The sequence below is a fragment of the Narcine bancroftii genome, chromosome 10 (genome assembly GCF_036971445.1).
Source record: "Narcine bancroftii isolate sNarBan1 chromosome 10, sNarBan1.hap1, whole genome shotgun sequence".
Classification (NCBI taxonomy): Eukaryota; Metazoa; Chordata; class Chondrichthyes; order Torpediniformes; family Narcinidae; genus Narcine; species Narcine bancroftii.
The window spans coordinates 8534940-8551854 of NC_091478.1; the positions used below are offsets into that span (position 1 = coordinate 8534940).

A 16915-nucleotide genomic window follows, 5' to 3' on the forward strand; every position below is an offset into this window, starting at 1 on the left:
ATGGTACTGGGTTTCATCCCATTTCATCCCATCCAGTGATGATAAATGGTACTGGGTTTCATCCCATTTCATCCCATCCAGTGATGATAAATGGTACTGGGTTTCATCCCATTTCATCCCATCCAGTGATGATAAATGGTACTGGGTTTCATCCCACTTCATCCCATCCAGTGATGATAAATGGTACTGGGTTTCATCCCATTTCATCCCATCCAGTGATGATGAATGGTACTGGGTTTCATCCCATTTCATCCCATCCAGTGATGATGGATGGTACTGGGTTTCATTCCATTTCGGGATTCAAAGCTCATAGTTGTGTGGCAATAACAGGAACAGGAATTTAACGAGTTTTAATCAGTGCACCCAAAATACCACAAACAAAATTAATCCATGCAAGCACATTAACTTAGGTTATTTTCTGGAAGCCATTTTCAGTAATCTTAAACAAAATTTATTCTATTTCAAGGCGAAATGCTACATAATCAATAATAAATTATTATCTATACCACAACAGGAAACTTATTCTGGGTGGTTAATTGAAACACAAAACCTGATTTTTTTTTGGACATTTTGACAGGAAGCACATAGTTAATTTTAATTTTTCTCTGAAAAGTATTGTTGAACAAGAAAACAACCAATGTCCTCTGATAGACTTGGGATTCATTCTATGTCTTAAAAGAAGCAGAGAACTAGCCATTAGGCAATGACAAAATGAAAAGATGTTTAGTTGCTGCCATGTCTAATGCTAAAACCTTCTCTCCATGCTATTCTCCATCTGGTAATGAGATTTAGCATTCAAGCAGGAAAATGTTATCAAACACTACTGCATGAGTCACAAACAGAACATGCTTATTTTATGCCAAGATAATATTGTTTGATTTTTGAGCTTCAGTTTCCCCCAATTATTTAAAACGAGTCTATGAAAGTTCTTCCCAAAATAATTTTAACAATTGTTGGGCATACTTCCAGCCACACCCTTTTTAGCTCAGCAATGTGCGGTTTTTAAGATACAATGTTGGACATATTTCCTGTTCAGCAAGTTGAGATTACATCTTGGACATTATGAAGTCATAGAAGCTCAATTAATCTCCTTTATAGTATGAAGCAATAAGTAATTAAAATTTGATACGCATACTGATAATTGTCCCAAATCCGATGACCTTTTAAAATTGTTTTCATTATGGTAGAAAGTTCTTCAAAGTTATTCAGAAGCAAAAAGTGATGAAAGGATGCCCATGCCTCTTCTTTCACCACCATTCGGGGCCCCAATTAGTCTTCCAAGCAGTCAGCTACTGCATCCAGTGATCCTGCTGTGATCTCCTTCTACATTGGAGAGACCAGGCTCACACTGGGAGATTGATTCATTGAGCACCTTGTTGTCCCCCGCAATAGCATGGATCTCCAGTGACCACCCATTTAAGTTCTCCTTCCTATTCTCTTGTTGGCATGTCAGTCTATAGACTCATGCCCTGTCAGACTCAGACCACCTGCAAATTGGAGGAATAATACTTCCTCTTCCATCTGGACACCTTCCAACCAGATGGCATTAACATCAACTTCTCCAGTTTCCATTAGAACCCTCCCTCCCCCACCCCCACCCCCATATTCTTACTCCTATGGCCTTTTGTCTAGCTCTGCCAGGCTTTCTCTTTCCTTTTTTCTCTGTCTCCTGTCCCAGGGCCAAAATCAATTTTCATCATATCCAATTAGCACCTTTTGTCTGCTGGACACTATTCCTCCCCCTCCCATTCTTCTCCAGTCTTCAATTGCATTTTGCTTGTACCTTGAAGAAGAGCTCAAGCCCAAAAACGTCAATGATGTACTTTTTCTCCAATGGACACTGCAAGACTGGCTGAGTTCCTCCAGCTTTTTCCTGTTTTTCCAACAATCACGTCGGCAGGCTTTCCTTTTTCACTCCATGAAAGGATGTAATCCAAGGATATTTTAACATAAAATATTAGAGCACATTATGTTATGCCAACATATAAAAACCTATTCCACATTAACCTAATCCTTGACTTCCTCATGGCCCATAACTCTGAATTTTTCTTAAATCCATGTGCCTATCTAAGAGTCAATTGTACCAGCTTCTAACATTACCCCCAGCAATGTATCCCAGTCACTCTGTATAAATTTTTTTAAAAATTATCTCTGTAATCTACCCTAAATTTTCCTCCACCTTCCTTAAGCATATGTTTTCTATTGCCACCTTGGGGAAAAGGTGCTGGCTGGTAATAGTTTAATGCTAAATAAATCTGCGGCAATTCTTAACCACGGAAAATAGCTGGAGAGCACTCAATTACATTCATAAACTTGGGCATTTTCAATATTGTAGATTGAGCAAGATTGGAAAATATACCAGATAAATTCTGGAATCTCAAATCTCCAGTATCTTTTGATGAAATAAGTATTGAAAATGATGATGAACTCCACTAGAATCAGTAGAATGGTTGACTTTTGGGAACCTTCAGACTCATGATTGTAGAGACAAAGAAGTTGCATAGCAAGATCAAAACTTGTTATTTCAACAAGGTAACCTCTGCCATTCCCCCCCCCCCGCCCACCAGTCCCCCATTGACATGATCTATCAGGATTGCTGTCTGAAGATGGCGCACAAAATCATTCCACCCTCCACACAGCATCTTTCAGCTGCTCCCATTGGGAAAGAGATACAGGAGGATCAGTGCCAGCACCACCAGGCTTAAAAACAGCTTCTAACCATGGCCAGAGAAAATGTTCAACAACCAAAGGAACCGCTCATATTAAGACTCTCATATTCATGAAACTATTTATTTATCGTACATATGAAGACTTGTCCTGCATATGTATTGTTTGTCTTTTTATGTGTTCTGTCCAGTTGTGTGTCTGCATGTTTTGCACCATGGACAAGAGAACACTGTTATGTCAGGTTGTACTTGTACAATCAGTTGACAATAAACTTGATTTGAACATGTTGCATATTCTGTTTTCTAGTGGAATATAGAATTTGGGTCTTTACAGTTCACAGTACTAAAATTGTAACTGATTTAATAGTGTCAAATATGAAAATGTAAATATCATTGCATCTTTTTAGAAGTGAGCCAAAGCTAGCAGGGAATCATCCAATGAATCTGCGGAAATCTTTTTCACGGCTTGAAAAAGAGTGATGGAGGCAATTAGATTTCTCTCATAATATTAGCTCCTACTCTTAAATTATTCTTAATACATTTTGTTAATGATAAAGAACTCTAACATCCTTGTTAAATTTTTTTGGCATTCAGGTCTTAAATCTACATATATTCATAAATTGAAGTACTAATTTTAAATTGGAATAAAAAGGCTTATCTCACAATTTCTGATAATAATTTGTAAATATCAGCTATATCAAGTCAAGTCACCTTTATTTGTGATTCACACCATAACTGCTAATGCAATGCACAGTAAGGACAAGATAGTGATTCTCTAGGACTATGGAGCAAATTTACATTAATAAGAGTTAAATGTTAAAAACACATGATCCATGATATTGCAAGTGCACATATGTTTTTGGAATTGAGAAGCCTGATGGCTTGGGGGGGAAAAAAAAACTTGCACAATCTGGACATGTAGGCCGAATGCTATGGCACCTCCTTCCAGGTAGCAGAAGGGAGAAAAGTTTACAAGAGGGGTGTGAAAAGTCCTTCACAAGGTTATTTGCCTTGTGCACGCATCACATGTTGTAGATATCTGTCATGGTAAGAAGAGAGGCCCCAGTAATCTTCGCTGACCTCACTGTGCTCTGCAGGGTCTTGCAGTCTGAGATGTTACAGTTTCCAAACTAGGTGGTGGTGTAATTACTCAGAATATTCTCAACACATCCTCTAGGACATGATGAGGATAGAGGGTGGAAGATGAACATTCCTCAGTCTTTGTAGGAAAGAGGCACTGCTGGGCTTTCTTGGCTTTTGAGTTGGTGTTGAGGGACCAGGTGAGATTCTCCAACAAGTGCACCCCAAGAATCTTGGTGTCTTAATGATCTCAACGGTAGAACTGTCAATGGTCAGCGGAGAGTGATTCCCACCCCCCACCCTCCGGGCCCTCCTGAAGTCAACAATCATTTCTTTTGTTTTACTAATGTTCAGGTACAGGTTATTGGCTCTGCACCAGTCTCTTAGTGACCACCTCATCTCTGTATGCTGTCTCATCGTTCTTGTTGATAAGGCCCACTATGGTCATATCGTCAGTGAACTTGATGATGTAGTTCAAGCTGTGTATTGCTGCACGATCATGAGCCAGCAGAGTGAACAGCAGTCGACCAAGGACACAGCCATGGAGGACCCCGTGTTCAGTATAATGGTCTTAAAAATGCGATTTCTGATCCGCTCTGCCTGAGGTCTCCCTGTCAGGAAGTCCAGAATCTAATTACAAAGGAAGGTGTTTAGGCCCAGCAGGCTCAACTTCCCTATCAGATACTAAGGTATGATTGTGTTGAATGCTGAACTGAAATCATTAAACAGAATTCGAACATATGTGTCCTTATTTTTCAGCTGGGCGAGGGCTAGAGGAGGGTGATGGTGATGGCATCATCAATAGAGTAGCTGGATCTTTAGGTGAACTTCAGGGGGTCCAGTGAGGATGGGCAACAGGAGCTTGATGTCCTTCATGACGGTAGACGTGAGTGCGACAGGGCTGTAGTCCTTGAGGCAGGACACTGACAACCTTTTTGGCACAGGGAGGATGATAGCGGCTTTGAAGCACGTTAGAATCTCAACACTACTCAGGGTGATGCTAAAGATGATGGTAAGAACATCTGCCAGCTGAGCAGCTCATCCCCTGAGGCCTCTTCCAGAATGTTATCCAGACCAGTAGCTTTGCATGGGTTGACCCCGCCTAACACTCTCTTCTCATCGGTCACTGTAAGACACAATATATTATTTGGTATTCAAAGATTATCAGAGAAGCAAAGGCATGGTATCAGTGCAGTCATTTTGGTTAATAAAAATGAATATGAAAATCTATTGGAGCTTGGCCTGGTAGCAGTTTGTTTTGGTTGGGTTCATTATATTCAAGTATTTTTATGCAAAATTATCATATTGGATGTCCTTCTCACTGTTATAAAGTCTGACTAGAATGAGTTAATGTGTTACATTGTACTAAATTTGCAGTACAAGGTGAACCGTTGGTGTTTCCGCTGTCCTTAATCAAAGGAACATTTATCACTGGTAAGATGTGCCTTTGTCCGATGCTTACTGCTGTCAGCTGCAAGGTCAAAAAGATCCCTGATACCTTAAGTTGATCAGCCGATCACATATTTAAGTGCATAGTAAAGAATGAAAGCATGTGATTGAAGGGGAACCTGAAATATATTTTTTTTCCTGTCATTTTAAAATCCTTTATCTTTTAGTATTAACTTCAAAACATTGCTGTAGATTAGTTTTCTTGGAGCCAAATAGTAACAATTTTGGCTTAGAATGCCATTATAATACAAAGAGTCTACATTTTTGGGATATTTTAGTGCTCATAAATAGTTCAAACTCAAGGCAGTTTGAGTGACTTAATCTTGATTCTGGTGGAGAAGATTTTAAACAGTGCAGCCCTCGAAGGAACAGTGGATTACTGCCAGGAGCTTCTGGATTCCTGCATTCAGTCACACATATACAGAAATCCAGAAGTTGCTTTTGGTTCATGGATAATGAATGGTGAATGTCGTCATTATTCTGGGCCATTCCTTTCATGGACATGTAGCTTGAGCTGCTAGAAGTGGAAACCTATTGTTTGGTTCAGGGTGGCAGATAATTTTTTTTTAAAGTACATCAAGACCCTGCTGCCTTTAGCTTCAAAGAATGGAATAAGTAAAATTAAAATGCCAAATCAATTCACTGTTATTTTACCTCGTCATATTTCATGATTGAATGTTCAGCAGTCCTTTTGTTGAACAAAATTAGCTAACTCCCTGAAAGAGAAAGCAAGATTTTAGTTTATGTTTATGTGCCACTGTGACAATTCCTGCACATTTTACAAATATTGTTTCCGTATGTCGTATAAGCTCAATAAGAAAACTTCACCTTCCTCCCAGTGGAATGTTCTAGTGGGAAAAGGCATCTTGTGAATTACTTCCTGGGTTGATTTCTATAAATATGCTTGAAGTATAGCTCATCTAAAAGCTTAATTTGTATTTACAGTAGATTGAAAAGTATTCATTATGTAATAGGTGAAGAACATTAAATTCTGGAGAATTAATTTGTTTTGGCATGGAAACTGCAAGTTTTAATAGGTCAAATACTAGGCATATGAGCAATATTTTCTCAATTGAAGATGTCTGATCTTCTGGTAGATCACACCAATTGCTATCTGTCTAAGAGTCTTGATGAGAAACGTCCATTCACTGCTGAGTTTCATAAATGTGCAGTTGTAGACTGGTTCTCTTGATCCACCTGTAAAGTTTAGACTGCTGGAATGTGAGGATCTAATAAGTAGATAAGACTCCTTATTTGGTTTTTAAACAGCAAGTTTGCACTCAGTTTGTAATCAGGTGGTAAAGGTTCAAGTTGACCCTAGAGTCTTGTTCAAAATACTATCTTTTTCCCCATAGGTTAATTTGAAGTGTAAATTGCCCTTTAAATTGTTCTGTTATCCTTTATAAATGTGCACAGGTTTATTGAGGTATCCAAGATGTTTTCAAACAATGGTGCATTGCCTGCTATCAGAGTTCAGTACTGTATATTCAGAACTTATTGTAAATCCACAACATCCTTCTCTCTAAATTCTGATCTGATTTCCTTAATCCCTCTGAATACAGAGTCTTCAGTAAATGTTATTTGTACAGAGCTTCTGTCATTTCATAAATAAAATTGGTCAAGAATGATTGCTAAGGTGCTAACCTTCTGTGTTCTGATGGAGGTCATTGATCTGAAATGTTAACTCTTCTACTCTCTTCTTCACAAATGCTGCCTGATTTGTTGTAGAGTTTTAGGCATTTCTAGTTTGATTTCCGATTTCCACTATTTGGATTTTGGAATAGATAGATTTGTGTCTAAATTTGCAGATTATACCAAATAGGTGGATACCGAAAGGCTTCAGATAGGTGGATACCAAAAGGCTAAGGATACCGAAAGGCTTCAGAGAGACTTGGATAGGTTAGGAGAGTGGACAAAGAGGTAGCAGATGAAATACAAAGTTGGAAAGTGTACAGTCATGCATTTTTGTAGAAGAAATAGACAGACAGACTATTATTTAGATGTAGGGAAAATTCAAAGGTGTAAAGGGTCTTGGGAGTCCTTGAACAGGATACCCCAGGTTGAGTTGGTGGTGAAGAAGGTGAATGCAATGTTGGCATTCATTTCTAGAGGGATAGCATACAAGAGCAGGGATATAATGTTAAGACTATAAAGCACTGGTGAGACCTCACTGTGTACAGTTTTGGGTGCCGTATTTGAGAAAAGACATGCTGCCAATGGAGAGGGTTCAGAGAAAATTTGCTAGAATGTTACCAGGAACAATAGTTGGCTCTTGGACTGTACTCCTTGGAGTACAGGAGGATGAGGGGGGAACATTGTAGAGTAGTTTTTAATGCTGATGGCCTGAACAGAGTAGATGTGGCAAGGATGTTTGTCATGCTAGGAGATTCTAGGACAAGAGGGCATAATTTCAGGATAAAAAAGGCATCAATATAAAACAGAGGTGCGGAAAAATGTCTTTAGTTAGAGTGTCATGTGTCTGTACAACTTGTTGCCACAGGAGGCTGTGGAAGCGAGGTTGTTGGGTGTATTGACAAGTATTTGATTGGTCAGGGCATCAAGGGTTACGGGAAGAAAGTCGGGGACTGAAGCTGAGTGGGTGGATGGATCAGCTTATGATTCAAATGGCAGAGCAGACTCGATGGGCCTACTTCTGTTCCTATTATCTTGTGATCTTTTCTGCATTATTTTAGTTTTGAGTCTAAGATTTCTTTCAAGTTATTTTATTATGGAATAGAGACATCACATTTACTGATCATTTAATTTAGCTTGAAATTAGCTGTTAAGAGAAAAGCACATTGTAAAGCCTGAAAGTAAATTGAGTCACACCATATAAGGATGGCAGAATTTCTTCCCAATCAGATGGGATTTTACAACGAACAACATTTCATGGTTACCAACATTAGTTTTTTTTTGTTTATTTAAGTACTTGAATGTGATCTATGGTGGGATTTTAACTCCTATCTGAGAATCAGTGATCTAGATCACAGGTTCATTAATTTAACCACCGTTATTCAGATTCAGATTTTAGATTTATTGTCAGTGTACACACATGACATCACATACAACCTTGAAATTCATTTTTCTGTGGGTGAGGCAGAATTGTCACTTATTGGTAGTGCAAAAAAAACTACACAGTATACACATGTAAACAAATAAAAAATGTCTAAACAGATAACAAATGTAAACAAACTGATTGTGCAATAGAGAGAGAATTTTAAAAATGTGCAATTAAGTCCCTAAATGAGTCCCTGATTGAGTTTGTTGTAGAGGAGCCTGATGGTGGAAGGGTAGAAGTTGTGTCTGAACCTGGTAGTGCAAATCTGTGGCACCTAGACCTATTTGCTGTTGGCAGCAGTGAGAACAGTGTGTGCTGGGTGTGGATCCTCGAAGATTGCTGCTGCTCTCTGATGGCAGTGTTCCCTGTAGATGCTCTCAATGGTTGGGAGGGTTTTGCCTGTGATGTCCTTGGCTGTATCCACTACCTTTTGGAGGGCTTTGCACTCAGGGGTATTGGTGTTCCCATATTAGACTGTGATGTAGCTTGTCAGGACTTTCCACCACACCTCTAGAAATTTGCCAGGGTTTCTGGTATCATACCAAACCTCTGCAAACTCCTGAGGAAGTTATTGTAACCTATACAAGATTTATAATATTAAAGAGTTAACCAGATTAACGAGTGTGTACCACATGGAATAGTCAGTACTGCAAGAAGTCACAGAAATCAATTGAGGAATTAGAAAAGGATTGTGTGCATAAAAATGGACTGTGAAGATGTAATGAACTTTGATGACAGATAATCTATTTTTTAAAAATTCTAAAAATAACAGGGGTTGTTTTTGAGGACATTTTCAATCAGCTTGCTGACGATTTGTTGTAGCAAGCATCATTCAGCTCATTATCTTTGGGAAATCTTTATGAAAATAGGAGTTTGCAAGAGAAGGAACTTGGTTATTTGTGCACCAATGACAAAGAGATTTTGAGAATGGATGCCCTGCTTATTATCATTTTAAAATTATTTCCTGGCATTTTCTGATTCTGAGTTTTGCCTCTTCTTTATTGTAACTTCCTAACCATTGGCACACACTTTGTGGATATCAGTTCCTGTTACCTTTTCTTTATCTCTACAGGCAAAATACAAAGTTTACAATGTTTTCTAAATCATGAATAACTTAATCTGAACTATACCAGTTCCAATCTTCTAGTTTCCCACTGCTCTTGATGATTTTGTATGCATGATCTTTTAGTTTGATGCCTTCCTTTACTTCCTTGGTTATCCAGGGCTGTTCGCCACCCTTATTGTCCTTGCTTTTAACTGAAATATACTTTTGTTGAGCACCATGAAAAAATCTTTGAAATCTTCCACTGTTCCTCAACTGTCCCTCCATGTAGCCTGTGCTCTCAGTCCACCCTGGCCAACTCCCCCCTCATCCCCTTGTAGTTTCCATTGTTTAGGTATAATAGACTGGTTTTAGGCTGAACTATTGTGCCCTCCCTTTGTATGAGAAACTCAGTCATACTGTGATCACTCTTTTCAAGAGGATCCCTAATCACAAGATTCCTGATTTTACCTGTCTCGTTGTAAAGGACCAGATCCAAGATAGCATGTTCCCTTGTAGGTTCAGTAACATACTGTTCAAGAAAGCTATCATGGTCTTTGAAGACCTCCTCAAGGTTTCCTTGACCAACTTGATTCACCTAGTCTACATGCATATTAAAGTCCCTCACGATAACTGTTCCATTCTTACAAGCTTCTGATATTTCTTGGTTCATTGCTTGTGCCACTGTAATGTTTTTATTGGGTGGCAAATAGACAACTCCCATCAGTAACTTTTTTGGTTTACTATTCCTAATCTCTACCCAGATGAATTCATCATTTTGCTCCTTAGGCCTTGTATCATCTCTCATTATTACCCTGATCTCATCTTACCAAGAGTGCTACCCCACCTCCCTTACCTTCCTGCATGTCCTTCTGTATTACCTAATATCCTTGGATATTTAATTCCCAAAGTTGTCTAGTCTGCAACCACATTTCTGTAATAGCCACAAATTCAATGAAGGAGCATGATCAAGAGTAAGTTATTCAGTTCCTTTACATTGTTTTGTCATCTATTTAGATCATTGCAGATTTGTATCTAAACTCCATTTGCTTCCCTTTCCTCTGAATTCCTCAAAATAATTATCTTCCAGGTTTACAAACTTTCACCAAATTTTTAAGGGAAATTTCTACGAACCTTTCTGCAAAGCAATACCTTTGCTTTGTAAGCTTATGTCTCTTCCTTTGGGCTTGAGCACCAGATGCAATATTTTCCCTCCAGGTACTCTTTTAAATAATTTTAATAGCTTAATTAGATCATACTTTATACTCTATTAGCATTGCACTTGATCTTGGAGAAGAGTTGAATTATGTTGGAGTAAACCAATATTGCCTTTTTTGTCCAATTGAGGGAAGAAAGATGCAAATTAAGAATTCTATTTCATGGTTTACCCTTGATCAGTACCTAAATTTCATTTTTGGTCACAAAATGTTGCATGTTGAGTGAGATCAATCGTAACCTGATCTACTTCCCAATTGCTTGACCATCAAAAATTTATTTATCTCAGATTTAAAACTATGACTGTTTTCTTGAGAAAAAATGGCAATGCTTCTACCACCATTTACATGAGTTTCTGAGACTCTCTCCTGAATGGCCTGTCTCTGATTTTCAGGCCAGGTCCTTTTTTTGCCCAAGAATCCCCAATGGTTACCTGTATCCTTTCAAATTTTCAGACAAATCTTCACAGCCACCCTTTCTATTCCAGAGAGCAAGAACTAGTCAAACATTCCAAAAAGGAGCTATATTTTCTTCCTCAAGTGTGGTGCTCTGAAGAATGCATTTTTACTGTAGATCTAGCCTAACCAGGATTTGGTATCCTTGCTTAAAAAATAACATCCCTTTACCAGACCAAAAATCAATGTGCTAGAGGATTTCCATGGTTAAGCAACATCAATGAGGTGTTTGGTGGTGGGAAGGAGCGGGGTGGTGGAGCGAGGAATTATTGATATTTCAGGACAAAGCTGTCCATCAAGGCGGCGCAAGATTCCAGCTATTTCTTGTGTCAATTGTATTTTCCTCCCCCCCCCCCCCCCCCCACCCACTGCGATGCTACTCAACCTACTGACCTCCTCCAGCAGATTGTTTTTGTCCTAGAATCTGACATTTCATTCTCTTGTGTCTCCTGGTCTGTGTATTTGCTGGATATGATTATCTTACCTGTGGAAACTCTTACCAAAATTCGGTTGCCCCCAAACATAACCAACATCATCCATCAGTTCTACAAAGGTATGGAAGGCCACATCAATATGTGAAGTGAGTTTTCAGACCCATTTCCCATCAGTAAAGGCTTAAATTAGGGTTCTGTTTTGGCTCCTACTCTGTTTAGACTATTCTTCACTGCTGTTCTTCAGGATGCCACATCAAACCTGAAGATAGGGGGTCTTCCTACAAATGAGGGCTGATGGTAGATTCCTCAACCTCACAAGACTGAGAGTAAAAAGCAAAAGTCAGGGATATTGTGATTCATATCAGCCATTGTTTGTGATGGCTGTGCACTGGTTGCCCACCCTCTGTAAGACTTACAGGAGATCACAAGTCGCTTTGCCAGTGCTGCCAAGAGTTTTGGATTGACAATCAGCCTGAAAAAGATGGAAGTTTTTACCAACTGGCCCCTGGATCAAGCTACGAAGAACCAACTGTCCTCATTGATGACACTCTTCTCAATGCTGTTAGTTTTTCTAACTGGGCAGCATAATAACATCCTCAACTTCTTTAGAACCAGAAAGGCCTGCTTTGCTTTTGGTCAGCTGAAAGATCGTGTTTGGTCGCAGAGCATCAGATTGGCTACCACTTGCAAGATGTACGGAGCCGTTGTCATATCAGCTTTGCTATATGAATGTGAGAGGTGGTGCCCAGATCAGAGTCACTTACTTCAGCTTGACCAACTGCAGACGTGTCACCTATGTTCTCTGATGAAGATCACCTAATGAGATAAGGTCTCCAATACTGAGGTCCTTTCTCAAGCTGGAATGCCAGCGGTTTCAACCTTATAATATCAGCCCAACTCCGCTAAGCAGGACATGTTGTCAGAATGCCTGACAGAAAACTGCCCAAGGACATATTGTACGGCTAACTGTCCAGTGGTACCTAAAAACGAGGAGGCTGGCAACTATGGTCCAAGGATGTTCTGCACAGGAGGCTAGAGAAAGCTGACATTGCCTCATCAACATGGGAGGATCTGGCTCAAGATCACTCACACTGGCAGAACATCATCAGAAAAGGCGTGGACACTGCTGAGAACAAGCTCAAAGAGTCAACAGAAGAAAGGCAGAGGAAGCACCGTAACAGAGCTTTTGCCCCTGCTGCTCCTCCATGCCTCACCTGCCAAGAATGTGGCAAGCAGTACCTGTCAAGGATTGGCCTATGCAGCCACTCCAGGACGCACATATCAAGCCCCACAAACTGACTGAAAGGAACCATTGTCATCCTATGAGATGGATAGCTAGAAGAAGAAAAAAGAAAAAGAAAAAATTATCTTGCCCTTTGAAATGAAAATTCAATAGTAATGGCTGATCAAAGCTTCTAAAGCATTCCCTCTCAACTTCTGCCATCCAGAAGGTTGTGAGCAAGGATATTCGATCAGCCCCACCCCTCTTTGAAGTTGTGCATAATCCTGCCTTGAATATACATGGAAAATCTAAGGACTTTCACTGACACTGAATCAGAATCTCATATTGTCATACCTTAATGATACTGGTACAAGAATGACACCTGCCATGGCCTTAACTAATGAAATTAGGGATGAGAAATAATTTTCAATCTAGTCTGTGCCACCCACAGCACTTATGATGGTTGAGTGTGAGTGAGGACAAGCTCATGTTTAATTACCTTCCCTGCAGTAGGTCCTAGTCCAGACTTTCAGGTAGTGGTGCAGAGAGCAATGAGGTACTCGAACAGGCTAGTACTTCAGGGATGAAGTCATTGGCTACCGAGGAGGGAAGAGTGAAGGAATGAAACCGAACAAGAGAAAAACACAATAAAAGACAAAGGAGCAGAAAAGATTTTAATAAAGCAATTATTATAAAATTGAAATTTTAGATTGAAAAGGTGTAATCAGAAAAAGAATCAAAGGAACATCATGTTGGTACCACAGTAGAACAATAGAAAAAACTGAGCATCTGGCTCTTAGTAAATAAAGAGATTCCTTCTACAATTGAAAAATATGGTCTACCTATATTCTTTAATAGAGTTTGGCTTGTGGAAAATTAGAAATGCATAAAGCCAAACAAAGCTAGACAAACAAAGCAAGGTAAAGAGCAAAGCAATTGGCTGCAGATTAAAAAAAAGAGGAGCCATTATCAAAAGAGACAGTTTAAAACATGTTTTCCCTTAAGCCCTCGTAACCATCCTACAATATATGAGCATGTTGATATTTGTCAGGAGGAGAACTGCATGACAAAACTTTTGTGCTGGAGAGACCTGCAGCTACAAAAATATGAAATGTGAACAAGACATCTCAAATTGAATGAAGAACCCAAAAATAGTAGTATGTTGAAGAATTCATGAGATATGTGAAATATTGGTAAATGGGTATGACTTATGGTTCTCATTCACTCTGGTTTCAATGAGAGTTGAAAAAGGCAAAGGGAATGTAAAAATCCCAAAATTCACATTTCAAATAAAAATGTTTTTATTTCAATATTCTGCATACATCTTTAGAAAAGAGCAAATACATGAACACAATGTAAAAGACCTCTGAATGTTTTAAGGTGACAGATTACATTGAATCATTTGGGGTACATATAGTTGGACTGGTGTTTGTCAGGAGTTAGATTATGCAGGGAACTCTTCACACTTCTACCTGTGTTATTCCATTTTTCTGATCAAGCATTATCTTCCATATCCATAGATGCCTAATCAATCAGCTGAGTATTTCCAGTATTTTTCAGTTTTATTTTAGATTTCAGCGGGTTTTTTGTTGTTGTTTCATTCAATTTATTACTAAATTCCATGTTTTGCCATTTTAGTGTAAAATCCCCAAGCATGATTATCTGTGCAATGGTTACATTGTAATTTTGTTTCGTTCTGAATTCCCACAAAAATATTTCATAATGCACCCAATGGAACATCATCTTTGTTCTGAAAACCCCTTTACCAGAGAAAGAAGCTTCAGCTTGCTGTTATTTCTCTTTATATTTTAGATTCAAAATATTAAAACAGTCCATGTAAATATTTAAAAAGTAGATATCTGTTTCTTCCTACAAGTAAAATAGAGCTGAAATTATATTCATGTGTAAGGAATTTAAACAACCTCAAATATAGATTCTCTTTGCAATCACATATATGCAAAACACTATTTTCGTCTACCCATGGTTTGAAATTCTATTGACAAAATAACATCACTAACGTCTTTCCTGCACTATAGAAATGCTCATTAAAATTCATTAAAGTCACAAGCACACGATGTGATTTCAAACAAGAATAATCACTGACGGACCCTGTGATGATGAGCAGCCTACTACTGAACACAGTCAACCCATGAGGCTGACTTCGTGTATTATATTGCTGCTTACAGGTTATTTAATGAAGTTCTCCTGGAAAGATACTTATCCTGTCACAACTGATTATAATACTTAACACCTACATGCTTAATAAGCTACCATACCAGAGCTCATACATCAGATTCCCTGAAAGGAACGACCACTGTTGTACATGCGAACATCTTGTTACCGTGACTGCATCTAATGATATGAATGCACACTAGAATGGTCCAAGACAAAACACAATTGCAATATTATCTTGGTTGCAACATTTCATCCTAATATAATCACAGCAGGTGCAGAACATTCACTAATATAAATGAACACTAGAAGGAATATTTCTGCAGCAAGGTCGCATCCTGTTGATTTGAAATGTTCATTTCAAGGTTATATTGCATATTGTTGAATGATTGTTCCTTCGCTTCGTAGATGAATCACATTTCCATGCCATGGAAATTCCAGAACTTTGACAAAATTTGAAAAATATCCTCCGTTTACCTACAGCCATTCAGCAGCAATTAAAGTAAAACTTGTAGCAAAACTCAACAAATGACAAAAAGAAAAATGGACACCTCATTCTGATTTAAATACATTGGGTGCCATTGAAATGCTGCAAAAATATGATTGTTTTTGCATATATCATTTGAGTGTGCAGAATTTAAGAATCTCAGTGAATCACAATTCTTTTATTTGCCTTTCTCTTGATCTTCTGGTCTGTATATTTTGTATTTTCTTTCACATATTCTATGCTGAATCTGATACCCTCAGCACCTTGGTTAGATTGCTGGTAAGCAGCATCGGTATGGGAGGACTTAACTTATCCATGATGGGAACTATTGTCTTTCGTACTTACTCACACCATGTTAGGTTTGTTCCTTGATGAAAAACAACTTTGTGTGGTTTTAACGCTTAAACATTTCTCGAGGTACTTGAACCAAAAACACAATCAACTTCTTTTTGTTTCTGCTTCAACTGCATGCATTGCCTATTGGGAAATGTAGTTCTTTATTATACATACATAATAACACAGCAGAATGGAAATGTGGTCTGTTTCCAAGGTGTGAGCGGAGGACAGCTTTGTACACTCTAGGGATGTTTGTGTACACCTCATCTAAGATGCATCCCTTCTGGTTGGAAAGTTGACATGTTGATGGAACTTTGGCAGGTTAGTGTGGTCTTTTTTCACCACTGATGATCATACAACTAAAACAAACTCAGGAATTGCACAGGATAGACACAACAGTGCATAAGACAACAGTGCACGTGGTAAAAACAGAGAAGCAGAGCACCAGGAGTTTCCCAAAGCAAAGAGGTAGGGTCAAAAAGCAGGTGAGGAGGTATACATTTCAAAGATGTGTCCTTTCTATGGAAAATCCTACAATAAATGTGGGAAGAAGAATAATTTTGCAAAATGCTGCAAAGCAGGGCCTACCAAGAGAAAGGTGCACACAGTGGACAAAGAAATGGAGGAATTCTTCATGGATTCACTACAGACTACTGCTGCTGGTAAAACAGATTGGATTGTTCTGGTGAATAAGACAGTAATTCCATTTAAGCTCGACACCAGAGCCCAGGTGAATCTGTTATCTATGGACGATTACAAGACCCTCATCGTAAAGAGCAAGAATTATCCAGAGAAATTAAAAGTGTTAGGCTACACTGGATAGAACATTCCAGTAAAAGGGGGTTGTATGGTGATCTTCAAACTCAAAGGGCGGCATCTAAAGTCACACTACTAATTGTAGAAAAAAAGAGTACAGCCAATATGCATGTGAAGAAATCAACTTGGTGAAAAGATATCTTTGATGGGCTTGGATGTTTACCTGGTGTATACAAGATCCACATAGATGAGACAGTGGCTCCTGTTCTCCATGCATGCAGAAAAATTCTGCTTCTAATTAGAGACAAACTTAAACAAGAACTAGCATGCATGGAACAGATGAAAGTCCAACAGAAAATTGAAGAACCTATAAATTGGGTCTGGTCACTGGACATAATGCAAAAGAAAATGGAGCATTGTGTATATGTCTGGACCCAAGAGATCTTAATAAAGCCATCAAGAGAGAGCATTTTAAGTTTCCATCATGGGAGGAAATTGTGACCCAGCTTGCAGGTGCCAAATAGTTTTGCACGCTTGACTCTT

The 16915-nt window shown here is 38.8% G+C and overlaps 1 protein-coding gene across 7 annotated transcripts in view; it reads left to right on the plus strand.

The window, feature by feature from the left end:
• Positions 1–16915, plus strand: part of LOC138744119 (C-terminal-binding protein 2) — a 202761-nt gene that overhangs the window by 59514 nt on the left and 126332 nt on the right. The gene's annotated exons all lie outside the window — the stretch shown is intronic.